This window comes from Schistocerca gregaria, chromosome 7 (assembly GCF_023897955.1).
Source record: "Schistocerca gregaria isolate iqSchGreg1 chromosome 7, iqSchGreg1.2, whole genome shotgun sequence".
In the NCBI taxonomy this organism is placed as follows: domain Eukaryota; kingdom Metazoa; phylum Arthropoda; class Insecta; order Orthoptera; family Acrididae; genus Schistocerca; species Schistocerca gregaria.
In genome coordinates, this window is record NC_064926.1 from 221,975,599 (window position 1) to 221,990,359 (window position 14,761).

Consider the following 14,761-nt stretch of genomic DNA (forward strand, 5'->3'; position numbering starts at 1 on the left):
AACCTAACTAACCTAAGGACATCACACACATCCATGCCCGAGGCAGGATTCGAACCTGCGACTGTAGCGGTCGCGCGGTTCCACACTGTAGCGCCTAGAACCGCTCGGCCACCCCGGCCGGCACAGAGAATGGTGCGTGGCTTGTGACCCGTCTTAGTATGTCAGTGACTTGGGACATGCGACATCAGAAATGTGAACAATACGAGACAAAGGCCCCAAAGCCGTATTACTTCAAAGATATACCATCTCCAAGGACTATGTCCAATAAAGCATTGTAGCATACCAAGCAACCTTCTGCTTGAGAGCAGCTGTAATTCACTGATTTATCTAAGTCACTCCAAACGGAAACTGAAATAGAACGAAAACCCGCTCTACATATTTGAAATCACCCATGTTTCAAATGATTATTTTTTCCCTTCATCAGATTTTCTCATAAGAAAGCAAAGAAAAGAAGTTTAGAGCTTAATGTCCCTTAAACGATGAGGTCATTAGAGACAGAGCACAACTTTGTATCGGGAAAGGACCGAAACCGGCCCCGTCCTTTGCAAATGAACCATCACGGTAGTAAACCTAAACCCGAATGGCTGCACCGGAATTTTAATCACCATCCTCCCGAATGGGCGACCTATATATGAGCCCTACCCCGTCGAAATATAATAAAATTAAGGACACTCTCAATTTGTAGCTTGAAGAGGATACAGGGAGAGCACTTTTTAGACATTTTAAACACTAGTAGTGCTTTCGAGTAAATCTGTTACAGAAATATTATTCAGTATAATTTGACAATTAGTATCTACTACACGAAAAATTGTTCGAGAAATGCTTGTTTTAACAGAGAAATACTTTCTTTGTTTCAGATTGTTCTCTGCAACTGGATCATCCGACTAGACGCAGACGATATTTAACCGCAGAAGGTAACGTGTATTTTTTTCATCAAACCTTGAGACAGCTCTAGCGTATGGCCGCAATGTTAACGCACATTCAGTAGCAGAACTCAGCTTTTGCATCGCAGGAAGGAATAGTTAGCGCCTATAATTATTGCTTTTTAAAAAAGAAAAGGTCAAATGTTTCTGCTTTGGTAACTAGGAGTTCACACACAAATAGTAACGGAATCCTACAAAATGTGGCAGCACACTGGCAAGATATAAATAGGAGACACATCTTTGCTTATTAGCAATCACTGTAATTGAATTACCATTATAATATCTCCATTGCACTGCTGCTACTGATAAATAGCTTAATCGTGTGAAAAATTGGTGGTGAAGGTAAAAAAAAGGAAAACATTTGATAAACTGCACGGTAATTTCTCTATATTGTGAATATTATCTACTTGCCTCTGCTAACTATACTTCAAATTTGCACTTTCATCTTGATGCTTCACCATAACCACTGCTAATGATAATTCTCCTATCAGTGGCTTAGCTTACGGGAATGTAATCTTGGAGATTAGATTACTGCAGTAAGATAGGCTGCTCAACTATGGATGCGTATAGGTTTCAGTAACATTGTATGCTAGTGGAGCGCAGTTCGTACCGCTATAACTGACGTAACAGTGTGCTAACAAAATCCGGAACAAATCCCCAAATCAGAGCAACGAGCGTAGGTATGGTTCACAAACGAGATTTGGCGTACCTGATTTCCGGAAATACTTATGCAAACATCGAGCTGATTGTAACCTCGTGTCTCAGATACATAATGCAGCAATAATTGATGGACAATTACTCGATTTAGATGCTTGTCGTGTGCACGAGTTTGCCCTCTGATCATCGGTTAAGACGTTATGACTACGCGGAAGTCTTTCAGCAGAAGAATTACTCCTTAGTATTAACGTGGCGCACTCTGCAGCGTACGGCACTTAATATCACCCGGTTACTGTATTCAGACGGCAAGTAGTCGCATGTGGACGCTGTCAGTAAGCATTTCCAATTCTTTTGTGTAAACGGTGTAATTTAAGTTAGCTACTGTTGATGCTTAGTATTTCGCTTTCCTATTGTCTATGAAACATTACTTTCTGATATCACATAGGTTTCGGCGAACACCTATTTGTCAGAAATAAACTTACCCAAGGTTTTAAAATTCTGATACTAAGATTCTCCCCTCAGTGCCTCCAGAAAAGGTCATTCTGTCGTGGTAATGGTCGTGGAAGCAACGTCTGTTAAAGACTGCTACTTAGCGGTAATGCAATTACAGGATGTCAATTATTGAGCTATATGAAAAAAAACGTAAATTAGCTACAAACTAGCCGGCCGGTGTTGTGGCCGAGCGGTTCTAGGAGCTACAGTCTGGAACCGCGCGACCGCTACGGTCGCAGGTTCGAATCCTGCCTCAGGCATGGATGTGTCTGATGCCCTTAGGTTAGTTAGGTTTAAGTAGTTCTAAGTTCTAGGGGACTGATGACCTAAGATGTTAAGTCCCATAGTGCTCACAGCCATTCGAACCTTTTTTTTTTTTTTTTTTACGCAGATGAATAGCAGAATTCTGCATGACCGGCTGAAACGTCGGAATATCGATGCTGTCGATGACCTTATGGTGGATGTTTTCAGCTCAGCAATGGTTTTGAGGTTATTGCTGTACACTTTACCTTTAACATAGCTCCACAAAAAGGAGTCGCATGTGTTCAGATCCGGAGAATACGGCGGCTGATCGTGGCCTATGCCACTGGCCTCTGGGTATCCCAGAGCAAGAATTCGGTTCCCAAAGTGTTCCTCCAGCCCATCAAACGCTCTCGTGCTACGATGGGATCGAGCTCTGTCTTGCATGAACCAAGTCTTGACGAAATCAGGGTCACTTCGGATAATGGGGATGAATTCGTCTTCCAAACCTTCACGTACCGTTCGGTAGTCATCGTAACATGAAGGAATATCGCACCGATTATTCCGTGACTGGACATTGCACACCACCAGTCACCAGTTGAGGGTGAAGAGATTTCTCGATCGCGAAATGCGGATTCTCAATTCCCCAAATGTGCTAATTTTGCTTATTGACGAACCCATCCAAATGAAAGTTGGCTTCGTCGCTAAGCCAAACCATACCAGCAAATAAATTCCCATCATACTCCGCGGCTAAACGTGTAGTTTGAACGTCCTAGCGCAAACAATTCAAAAGTTATGACGAATTTATTTCATGTAGTTCAATAATTGTCACCCTGTAAGTGCAAGTAATCCATCCACTTGGTTGCCGGTAAACAATATGGCAAATCTTCATTTCTGAGAATGTCAATCATGGTAACAGGAAACAGTTCAGCTGGTAATGAAGTAATACTTGAGGTATTTAACTATCTGAAATTATGAATACTATACTAAGTCGTTTAACCGTATATTTGAGGTAAGGAAAGGTTTATGCTGCAGCCATACACATATAAGTTGCATTATTTGTAACACCAGTATGTCTTGTCTTTACATCTATGTTCCTTGGAGAGTAGTTTTTTGTGTGGCTTTTGACTTATAAGGCGACACATAGCACACAGGATCACTTTACGGTGGATCCATTTAGATGGCCATTGTTAGGTACACTCTTGGTGGAAAGATTAGTAACAGACTTTCAACATAAAGTAAAGTCACGTAAATAGTCGAAGTATCTGGAATTGTACGACCACGCAACCGGCAGTCAGTTACTGGACCCAGTCGCAGCTATCCAGGATTTAGGAGAAAGCTTGTAGAGTTGTTTAAAACGGAACAGCCACATACGTCTATCCATGAGGACCTAAGGTGCAAGACTTAGATTTATAAGAAGAACCGGACGTAAGAGTAATTCACACACGCTAGAAGTCGTTCACGAAACCCCCATTTCAGTCGTTGAAATGCCTTTATCGACAGCGTGGGACGTTTTAATAACGAAAGATACACAGAATATTGAAAGAAGACCTGAACTGGTCTTCTCGGGGCTTTATGACTCAAAAACTGCAGTGAGAAACACTAGAAGAAAGTCAATGAGGATCGTGGGGAACATGACTCACCGAATTCCATGAATCCACGAACTAACACATTTGAATAAAGACAATAATTTCTCGAACTTACATGCCCCGGAATGACCTCTACATTAAAACCTGCCAGTCTAGAGTCATACTCCACAAGCCGTCTTTCGTTGTGGAACGGGAGCTGGGGGGGGGGGGGGGGGGGGCGGCTTCTGGTACCCTTATCGCCCACCTCTCCTGACCCGTCGGCGAATAGTGAGCGAGAATAATGACTGTTGGATACTCTTCGTATGTGCTCGAGCTTCTCCGATTTTCCCATTCTGTTCGTTTCACAAGATGTTTATCCGATCATCGTGTAACGCCTTCTGTAGGAATTTTAAAAGTGTTCTCCCCTGGTGCACAACCAATCTCTTGTAACATCTGCCACTGAATCGTCTTATCATATTTACCTCCTCTATTAAACCTACGTTGTGAAGGTCCCAGGCTGACGAGATGCACAAAAATCATCATCTGTAGAATCAGTGCAAACCACTTCTTCTATAGACAAAATACACTTTCTTGGCTTTTACTTTTCTTACATTAGTTTTATATTATCGTTCCACTTTCGTTTGCTTTTGGTGGTTACTGCAACTTATTTTAAAATTGTTGCCTTTTCCGGTAATAAGGACAGTATTTTAATCGACCAGTGATGGTTCTTTCCACCTATTATAGCACAGTACGTTACATTTGTTTACACTGAGGGTCGAGTGCCAGTCCATGCACCGATTCTCCATCCTCTGCAGGTCTTCCTGCATTTCACCACAGTTTTCCGGCTTTACAACTTTCCTGTCGTTCGCTAGTAGTCTCTGGGTGATCTAACTAACCGCCAGTTCATTTATATAAATCGTGGACATTAAATGAACAATAATACTCCTGTAATGCACCGGTGATCTCCAAGTTATTTTACACACTTGAAGTTCTTGCCCATTTCAGAATGGCACGTTATGTTTTACCCTCCAGGAAGTCATCAATACCATCACAAAAAGCCATTTCATCCGTCTGAAGTTTGCCAGAAAAGCCCGGCATTTTAATACATCTGTTTATGTACAAATGACATTTTTAATTTTAGAAATATGTGGGCCATTTTCTCTCTGTCACTATTCTGAATGCGACAAGCAATAAATCTACTTTTAAAAAACTGATTCGATAGTCATACCTTCACAGCTAAGTCTGAAGCGATAATTATCCACAGATTACCCATTACGTCGAAGAATTATTTCAGTAACGATAGTCGATAGTTGTTAGTGTCATCATGGTTTCATAACGGAATGGGGTTTTTGCATCAGCGGATTTGCCGAAATACGGAAGTGTATAGAGTGGCACGTTGACATCCAAATAACTGTGCCCCTTGTTTCTGCGAAAAGTAACAAGGACAGAAGCACGAAATGTAAGTTTCCTGACAAATCATAACAGAGATATATCTGTCTTAACAATGGATGGAGCGGAAGTGAATCAAAATTCATATTTATTTTACTTACTTTCATGTGACTCATAACGGCGTCAGTGATTTAGAAACACAATGAAAGTACAATAAATCTGTAAGTAGCCCAAATTTGAGTAATACCCGATCTTTTTTCACTCCAAAATCCTCACGGAAAAGGAAAAAAGTCAGCTATAGTCTTACAAAACCTGACAAGGTAGCAACCACAGTCACGAACTTGGCAGATAACACGTATGCTCATATTTTATTAAGAGTTATTGTGTAGCTCTGTTGAAAACCTCTCCTAAATCATGGAACACGTTGTTAGTCAGGGCGTCGCTTGCCAACAACGCTCTGCATCCCACTGATGAACTGATGGCTCGATTTTACGAGAATCCACAAAACGAGCTCCATAATTGTACAACAGATTGACGATGGTCATTTGAGCCTATAATTATTGTCCTACGACCTTTCTTGAAAATAGGATAGGCCTGTGGTTTTCCAACACATGATATTTGCCGTTTCTCCATCGACCTGCCATAAATTCCTACAGTAAAATCAAATACCTGCTAGAAGATACCAAGTTCTTTCATATACTCTATAAAATGTAGAATTATAAAAGTATTTCATCCACACATCACTCGTCTATTGAGCGACTTTAATTGACTTCGTACTAGACGATAACTTTCCTCAATATTTGCTTTTTCTACGTTGGCGCGATAATAAAGTAAGAACTGTTCTATGATATTTTCGCAGAAACAAATTTTTGCATGTACAGTACGTAGCGACTTCAGAAAGTAAGTTAGACGTGTCGTCTCACACTAAGACGAGTGAGCAAGAAGAGTGGTGCATTGTCAGAAGAGAGTACATATTTCGGGTATAATGCAGACACAATTCTGACTGGTAATAGGTTCATCACAGAGTGCGGGCGAAACCGGCGATGTAGACGGTGCAGTAAAATTCTTGTGGCCAAAACGTCTAAATTGCATACAGAATCACCGTGAAATTACAGCAGTGTATGTACCACATCAATTGTCATTTCCAGCCATGGTCAAATGGTATCAACAACTTGATGAAGGCCGCAAAGACATGCATGAGGCCGGTCCAGATCTTAAATCATTCAATTTCAATTTTTTCTCAAGCTAAAGGAAGATCATTGTGGGGAAGGGGAGATATTTTCCAACGATGAGTACTTTCATGACAAAGGAGCGGATTCCTATAGCCGATGAACTGAACGACCGGTAGAACGTTCCGAACGTTGTTCACAGAGACTTGGAGACTTCAAAAATAGCGTCATGTATCACTTTGAGGCGTAGTGGAGGCATTCAATAAAAGCTGCTTGGCCTGCCATAATAATATGCAGCTTACTTTTTTTGTGTCCTCGTAAATGTCTAAGTGGTATTGTAAGAAGACTTCGCATGTTATCTATTAAATCCCCACATCTTCATCACCCGTGATGAATGTCTGACTTTGACTCCTCGGATAATCTGTAATCTATATGTCATATTTTCTAAGCCAAAATATATCCTTTACTTTTTTAATATTGCTTTTAACAGTGTAGTCATTGATGATTTACTGTCACCCCTCTCTATGTTAATTGATTCGTAAATATTGGGTCGTTGTCCTCACAAGTTAGTTCTCTAAAATGAAGAATCTATTTCGAATCCCTGCTCCTCGCACCTGCTTGAACTGCACGAGTCTTCCATTGTACAGGTGGTTTGTTGAAGTCTCCACTTAATATGGTGGCATAATTAGGGCATTTACCCTCGATAGGCTCTAAATTTTTTACGAAGCGTTTTACCATTACGTATCCGGATGCAGATGGTCTATGAATATACTATATTGTCATGTCAGAGCTAACTTTGTTGTTCATCTTCACCCGGACTATTTTGCATTTAGAACCAGTAATAATCTAATCAGAATTTCTTATGATAGTAAATATTCCGCCTAAAATAGCATGTAGCCTATTTGGCAGTGTAAACTGCAATCTGAATTAAAGATATTGCTTTTATTCATTTATTGCTTTCCAGTTCCCTGTTCCAAATACCACATGGGCATTGTTAGTTTTAGTAAGTGAAGCTAATTCCAGACCTTACCATCGACCCGTGTCAATGCAGTATCATTCGACTAGTTGTTCCACCACTCAGCACCATACACCGATATCAGTGCTCATGCCTAAAATAATTTCACCACTCAGAAAGAAGGAAACTTCGGTAGAGATTTGCCGTTAGCTACCTGCCAGCTGGAAGTCGCAGACAGATGTCCACGGGGAACCACGTGAAGATATAGCCGAAAGACATCCGTGCAGTAAGTGTGCAGTAAGTCTGAAAGTCTTAATTGGCCAATGTACCTACAGTCGAACCCAAGTTGCCCCATGTTTCCTTTAGGTACCGCAGGTTCTTTGCCATTACGGTAAACTCAGGAATGGCGGTATTGAGCGCACGTTCACTTCCGTCCGACACAGGTGTCTGAAGGGGAATCTGGGTGTCGGGAGCAGTGTGAGCCACCGTTCCAATATTCAAGCCCTTCTGTCTGCCTCCTTCCTGCTCAAGTCTACATTCCAGATGACTGCAGGTAGATTAAATGCCGTCCCTGTTCCATCAGATCAGGCGGACACATTATGGGCAGCTCACATGCCTGACCTAACGATACACGCACGCCTACTCACAACTCCTTCCCCCACCCCATTCCGCCTATTGAGGGTCCAGATAGCACGAAACTAGGGCACCTGTGCATCGGCTAGCATGGAATTACTCTGTATACAGATGCCACGGCTTACCCTTTCGACTCCTGAGCTAGGGCGTCGATAACGAAGTTCGAGATGAAGATGTAGCTGACGAGCATTCACAACTCTGTAAATCATATGATACTGCACGTTCAATGAGATTATCCATGTGAACACAAGTACTTCAGATATCTCTATATATCTTAGGGCGTGCGAAATATGCAAACATGATATTCTTTACGGGTTGTGTTGGATGTACTATTGATGTTACTGTAAAATACTGCAGAACGCATGTGCTTCTATTTTTTTTTCTTTTTTTTTTTTTTTTTTAATGGGGTTCCTGCAGTTTGCAGAACAGGTATGTCTCCCAAATGCTCCATTAAATGAAGTGTGAATGAAGCAGAAGCCATTTTTAGGACAGTAGAAAGTGGTCGGTAGGCAAGCACGTGACTTACTGGTCTGTGATGCACAAAAGTATAGCGAGTACTATGTATTTCGTTTCATCATCAGTGATTGAGTGAGACAGCCCAGCGATTGAATTCTACTCATACTGTTCCGCGTTGGCGCTGCTTTCACGTGTAAAAAAATCCACAAGACCTATTAGAATTGCAACTAAAATACACTTAGCCTTGTGGAACATGGCAGAACCAATGTAAATTCTATCCCTTTGGTAATACATCATCTAAATTTTAAATTCCCAGTCTAGTTGCCAGTCGTTGGATACCAAAGTCGTCGGACTTATCAGGCTTTTGTTTAACTGGAGCACTGCGGTGTTGCAAACTGTCACGTACAACGCTAGTCAACTGTACAGTATTCCATCATTATTCAAAACCACACCAGATTGCCATAACATCATCAGAGTTCCTCAATGAACAGTCACGTACTATCAAAGGGCATAGGAAATGGAACACTGCAGATATCGATCCACGCACGAGACGATTTTGGTATAATTTGTTTACTTGTAGGAAGTTCACCTACGACCATACAAAAACTTTGCTATCCCTACTTCTTGTAGGTATCGAGTCAGCCAGCGAGTCACATAGCTCGCGCGGTCCAGCCTGTTTGCCAGCAAGCCCGCCCAACAGAGTGATGCCAGGCTTGCGAGACGGGCACAGCCTGTGACATGCAGAACCTGTTCAGACGACGATACGCGCCTGATAGCCACTACACGGCGCCTCGTTAAGTTCTCCGTTACGTGCAGTATTGCTTGAACTACTTACTTGCTTTTGTTCCCGTTTCTCTTCACTTGCTGTTTATGGAACAACATTGGCTCACAACAGATTACGCTTAAAGAAGCATTTGCCGCGCTGTTGAATGATGCTCGACAACATGTAAAGTATATGCGATGTTCGAAAAAACAGACACCACATATACGACCAATGATCACTTCAGTGCGGAAGCACACCAAGCTCTCGAACTCTTACGGGAATCAGTGAAACGACGTGAATAATTAGGATAATGGGCAGGGGTTCTACTATATCAGTAGTGTGTGGATAAGTTCAGAATTTAGGTCTGACAGGAGACGAGCTACGGTACTCCATGCAGTTGCCATGACCACCGTGTCCGGGTGGCGCAGCAGTCAGCGCATCTGTGTAGTAAGCAGGAGGCCCGGATTCGAATCCTGGTCCGGCACAAAGTTTCAACTTTCCCCATTGATTTAAATCAAAGATCACTGATAGCTAATCTCATCAATTCCTTTGTATGCTAGGAATCTAAAGTTCAATGTTTAGCTTAGAACCTTGGAATTTTAGACAGCACGAGAGGACGTTTGTCTGTTGGATTATGTAGACCATGCAGTCCACTGGTGCGTGGCCTTCACATATTTCTATCATCTATGCCCGAACGCGTAAAAAGTTCCATAAATGTTTCAGTCCCTAAAATTTTTCAACAGAGAATCCTTCAAATACCAGAAAGAGAATGTCTGCGGCGCAAGAAGTAATGTCTGCCTTATAAATGCTGACGACATCATTGTCCTTCCTAATTAACTTTTTCCCCGTGAAAAACGAACATAGAAGAACAGAATAAATTGTATACGTAAATCAGAGAGCAGTTCCAATCGAACAGCAAATTATATTTAGTGCTTTCCCTATGTCACTAGCGTATGATTGCTTCAGCCTCTAACGTTCTTTGTTTATGATTTTAAATATTTGAATACTTGATTTTGAAAAGCAATCTCAACCACATTTTTGGTTCCATGTTCCAGTTGCTGTACTTGATTACGAGCATAATTCAAAGCACGTCAAATGTTTCCCTAATCTGTTTTATTTCTTGCTTTTAGACAAATCATTTCACATAACATTTAACTGTTCACTTCATCAATTTTTTTTAAATTCTAGAAGATGGTGATTATTTACAACAATGACATACCTACCCTACATGTTCGGAAACTGAGCAAGAATTTTTTAAATTTTTAGTTTTAGCCTATTGAACCGTCTCAAAACTAAACAAATCTTAACTCTAAGCAGCCATACACCAGACGACAGCAGAAGGTGTTGTTCGCCGTAGCATACCACTTCTGCCGACGCCTGACTACCGTATACCCACGTCATGTTGTTGCTGTATACTCGTATATGGCCTTAGCGCACATTGCTGTGTTGATTATTTTTTCTAAGCAAAAAATAGGTGGTATTTTTTCCAGATTCTAAAGCACGGCGTAAAGCTGTATTTCTAGCAGTATATAACATAAATACACCAGCCACCGGTGCTAAGATTGCAGCCCATGTCCACTTCAAAACCACCTGATGGGAGCAGTTAAAGACACCAGTAAAGCGAGTGTGAATCCAAAATTCCTATTTGATCAACTCTCAGAATCGGACTTTTGTAGTTTTAAAGATTGCATTTGGTTGAACATTGCATCTAGTGAGAAAAAGAGCGTGTTCTTGTCATTGTTGTTGTTGATGATGATGCCTTTAGTGTGTTATATGGTGATGTTACTGATCAATGGTGGCTGTAGTGTGTTTGAGGACATACAGACACAGTACTGTAGTTTGATGCGAATTTAGGTGGCAATTTTTTAACGGGCTAAAGTGACATTAATGGCAAAGTACTACCTATCTAAACTGCAACTGGTATACAAATTAAATCCTAACGATGTCTTTTAAAAGCAAAAGTTACATGAGAATTGAATGTCCATTCCCCTACAGGAAGCTGGTGACAGAGAATGCCCTCATGAGTGATGCAGCGACATTCATTTTAGTTATTTGGATCGCTCAGTAAGCACATTGGCTAGAAATGTCGATCCAAGAAATTCAGAGATATCATTGATCATTGAGATCTAACTTTATGTATCAACAGGAAACACGTCTTTCCTAATCGGAATCTGCCTATGAGAGTTTTATTTGCTGGCAGAAATTTCGTAGTAAGTGTAATATCTGTATCTATAAAGACGGATGTGTGTATTTGGTAGCATAGTTGTAGAAAAAAATGCTCAAATGTGTGTGAAATCTTATGGGACTTAACTGCTAAGGTCATCAGTCCATAAGCTGACACTACTTAACCTAAATTATCCTAAGGAGAAACACACACACACACACACACACACACACACACACACACACACACACACACATGCCCGAGGGAGGACTTGAACCTCCGCCGCTATCAGCCATAGTTGCAGACTAACTGGATATTTGCAACAAACTTAGAACACGTATAACTTTGTATCCAGACACAATTACTTGTCAGGAAATAGAATAATTTATTAATTTTTTTCTTATGTCGTCCATCTCAGTTTCACTGATACAAAATTCAGCTGTAGTGGTTATCGGTTTTGGTCTGAGGCTCCTATTTTCAAACCGCACACCTAAAAATTACAAAGTACATATCATACAATAACGTGTATGTATATCCATATTATAGGTTTGCATATGCTTATAGACATACGTTGCTATTAGCTGTAATTATTCAAACATGGTGAATAACATGAGCATTTTACACAAGGCAAAAAAGGGCCAAATTAGACATCCTTGAAGAGCTGGAAATACACAGGATGATGATCAAATAGCCTGACGGACGGCTAAATTTAAGAATTTAAGTATAATACATTTTTAATTTTTTTTAAAACTGTGTTATAATGTATGAAGTGTATGGTTCAGATTATGTAGTAAGGGAATGTATTGTTATTTAAAGTACGATGATCATTGCTCACCATTATGTTGTGAGCTTGACGTTGCAAGGTATTAGTACTGCTAGAGGTGGTACAGAGTTTGCGCCAGTACGTGCACATGACTGTGGATACGGATTACACTAAGATGTGTAGCACCAGATAACGAGGAATTGTAGAGGTTCTATACGTATGACACTTCATTATTATACGCTTAGGAGTTGTATCCATCAGCGATGCTGGATGATGCAACAACGAATATGGTCATAGCAAACTGAGGCAGTGGGTACTATAATGTACAAATTTTTCATTTGGTTAGAACAGAGAAATATGCTGATTTCTATAGGCGACATATTCATGTGATACGGGGTTTCATGAACATGACTAACCTGTAGGCATAATCCATGTCTTGGCACTTCACTAGAACGTTAACTGTCAATATGACCTTACCTATTTCTACTACTGTCTACATTGCTGATATGCTTTCAGGTCTGGATCAGGTACGATTTGTTAGGTAGTTCTGATTGTTAATGACATTTAATATTGTTATAGGTAGCCACTTATAATTGAAAAGGCATTCACATTACAGTGTAAATAACAAGTGATTTGTAATATCCCTGGTACATAAAAGTTACCAACAAATGTATAAGGGATTGGGCACAGGACCGCCATACACTAGACTCTACTCCGCTAGGAATAATTAAGCTAACGCATTTCAAGGTGCTATAATGTGCGATACGATGTCACAAGTACTATATATAGACATTTGCATGTGATAACTGTTTATGTGTTGGAATTTAGGAAGGTATCACATATCATGACGTTATTGTCTTGTACTATATTTTTTCATTTTTTTCATATTTTACTCATGATGCCTTGAAAGGTACAAAAGATAGTTTTAATAAGAAACATTTTAATGCATGATACGAAAGGTGGGAAGAGGTTCTACCCCACAACCCATGCATTGTATGATACAGTACACTTTGCTCGCATTATATTATATTATTCCCTTTCTGAGCGAAAATCATATGTTGTTGTATTACTATCGCACTTAGAGCGCACGCCACCTAATTGTTTGTTGCACTTGTACCAATGAATATGACTGAAATCTGTATGCCTCCTGATAGAGTATAATAGTTTTAACATACTCTTTTCCAATATAGCCTTAAGTAATGATAAATTAGCAGCATTTTATATAATGCTTTTACCTACGATTATTGTGTTTATACGATTAATGCAGAAATAATGTTTGGCTTTGAGTGTGGTCTTCGTGCCATGAATGATGATTGCATCGGATGATGCTCAGTATGGAGCTGTGCAATGTTTATTTAATGCGTTACGGTGCGTTTGATACCAGAGTTTACACTAATACTGTAATTTGTAAACCTATAACTATTTTATGTATTTCGCCTTACTTTATTTTAGACAGTACGTGGCTAACATGCAATAATGAACAGCTTTTCTGCAATGTATGTTTGATATTTCTTCATTTAAAACCTTACCAATAAAAAGGATAATTGTTGCGGCAGCCACATGCGCATGCGCGTATGTATGAAGGTGACACCTACGAAGGTCTCATGTTGACTACTGTACGTAATATTTGTCAGTTTGGTTGTGTCAGATCAGTAGCAACGGACGCATGGGCTAAGATCAACAGGGGTACTTGTTGCCCACTATACTATTTGCTGTTCCTTTTGGCACCATAATGTATGAATAACTCCGATTAACAGCAAGGTATGCCTATAAGCATATGAGAACTTTTAATATGGAAATACATACTGTATTCACACCTTATTGTATGACATGTATTTTGTTCAAAATGTTTCAAATGGCTCTGAGCTCTATAGGACTTAACATCTGAGGTCATCAGCGCCCTATACTTAGAACTATTTAAACCTAAGGACATCACACACACATCCATGCCCGAGGCAAGATTCGAACCTGCGACCGTAGCAGCAGCGCGGCTCCGAACTGAAGGGCCTAGAACCGCTAGGCCACAACGGCCGGCACATGTATTTTGTAATTTTTAGGTGTGTGATTTGAAAATGGATGTGTCAGACCGAAACCGTTAACCACTACAGCTGAATTTTATATCAATGGCAAGTGAGACGGACGAAATAAATAAATAAATTATCCCATTTCCTCAGTACTGAACAGTTGCATACTTACCATCTCGTGGCAGCATGTCTCGAATAAACGATTACCTCATGTCTAAGACACATCAGCACCGCAGTTTGTGAGGGTAGGATGGATAAAGTTGTGGCATGTAAGCATAATTGTGGAACACTTGGAGCAGTTTAACGAAACGCGGTACATATATGATTTACTATCTGGAAAAAGGTACTGTTGGGGCAAGACCATCAAGTAACCCTCATGGGTCGACAGGGCGATTGCTGGCGATAGGAAGGAGACACGTGTAAATCAGAACTCTAGACACTTCGAGCAATTTCAACCAAAATTAATACACTTACTTGCACAAGTGACTATGTGGGAAAAAGTTGTGCAATCCTCTAAGAACGGGGTGGGCGTGCGAAAGAAGCGACGGTAAAAATAATCAAAGAC

At 40.5% G+C, this 14,761-nt stretch overlaps 1 protein-coding gene across 1 annotated transcript in view; it reads left to right on the forward strand.

Moving 5' to 3' along the window:
* LOC126281447 (sodium channel protein para) overlaps positions 1-14,761 on the forward strand; it is a 1,486,858-nt gene that overhangs the window by 245,228 nt on the left and 1,226,869 nt on the right. Inside the window, exon 2 of the mRNA XM_049980418.1 lies at positions 858-914. The gene's annotated coding sequence lies outside the window, so the exon portion shown is untranslated. The remainder of the gene's footprint in view (positions 1-857; positions 915-14,761) is intronic.